This window comes from Elephantulus edwardii, unplaced genomic scaffold, assembly GCF_000299155.1.
Source record: "Elephantulus edwardii isolate Elephantulus edwardi_28Jun2011 unplaced genomic scaffold, EleEdw1.0 scaffold00344, whole genome shotgun sequence".
NCBI lineage: Eukaryota > Metazoa > Chordata > Mammalia > Macroscelidea > Macroscelididae > Elephantulus > Elephantulus edwardii.
Window position 1 is genome coordinate 1,897,048 of NW_006400094.1, and position 1,022 is coordinate 1,898,069.

The 1,022-nt window shown below is 41.1% G+C and overlaps 1 protein-coding gene across 1 annotated transcript in view; it reads right to left on the minus strand.

Annotated features, from left to right (window-relative positions):
* The window catches only part of LOC102876453 (melanoma antigen preferentially expressed in tumors-like), a 28,715-nt gene that overhangs the window by 20,499 nt on the left and 7,194 nt on the right, over window positions 1–1,022 (minus strand). The gene's annotated exons all lie outside the window — the stretch shown is intronic.

Below are 1,022 nucleotides of genomic sequence, written 5' to 3' on the forward strand. Positions count from 1 at the left end.
AGCACTTTGGAGAGGTCCCTAACAGCAGACTTTCCCATGGCAATGCGCCTTTTAATTTCCTGGTTGCTGGTGCCAAGACTGTTGACTATGGAGCCTGTTATACATAGGGTCACTAAAAGACACAGGCAACAACCACCCTACACTTTAAGAGAATATCTTCTGGTCCAGACTATTGTCTTTTGGACCCCTGCAGTACATGCATTTAGGAAAAAACAACAACAACCCCAAATCCACACATTTTCCATTGTTAATGAACTGAAATTAAGCTTGGCGAATGGCTTGAATGGTAAGGACTTGGGGGGGTCAGCCCAAAAGCACACCATTCAATTGATTTCTTTAGAGAGAGAAATAAAGACAGGGCATCCCTTCTTTCCGTGCAATTTCCTGCCACCGTAAATCCTCTAGGGAGGGATTCGCTATGAGTTCAACATGCTTAAAGTGAGTCCAAGTCACCCAACCAATATATATATATATTTTTTTTTTTAATGTGTGTACTGTCAAATCAGATCTGACTGGTACAGGAGGTGATTGTTCCACCTTCTTCAGCAGAGCATCTGGTGGATTTGAACCACGCACCTCTGGGATCCAACCGATTCTTTGAGGGACCTAGTGATACTTCTTCCAAGAAAGTTTTGTTTGCTATTTTGGTATCTGTAGGATATTGAATGGTGTTTTGAAACCCACATCAGAGTTACACACAAATGAAATGATTACAGTAGAAAGGTGAAGGGTTCACCTAGTGCAATAATCTTATCATTTGACTAGAAATGCATATGAGTATTCAGCTTGGGGGAGAAGGCTTGTCTGAAAACGCCTACTACTGTGAGAACTTTAGTAGACCAAGAAAGGGCAATGGATGGGCTTGTTACCAATAAATCTACAGCAGCCCCATAGGGGGGTCCTCTGGGAGGTTTTCAAAAGCTGTAAATCCAACCAAGAAAAGCCCTGGACCAGATGGTTTTACAAGTGAATTTTATAAAACATTTAAAGAAGAACTGTTACCAATTCTACATAAATTATTT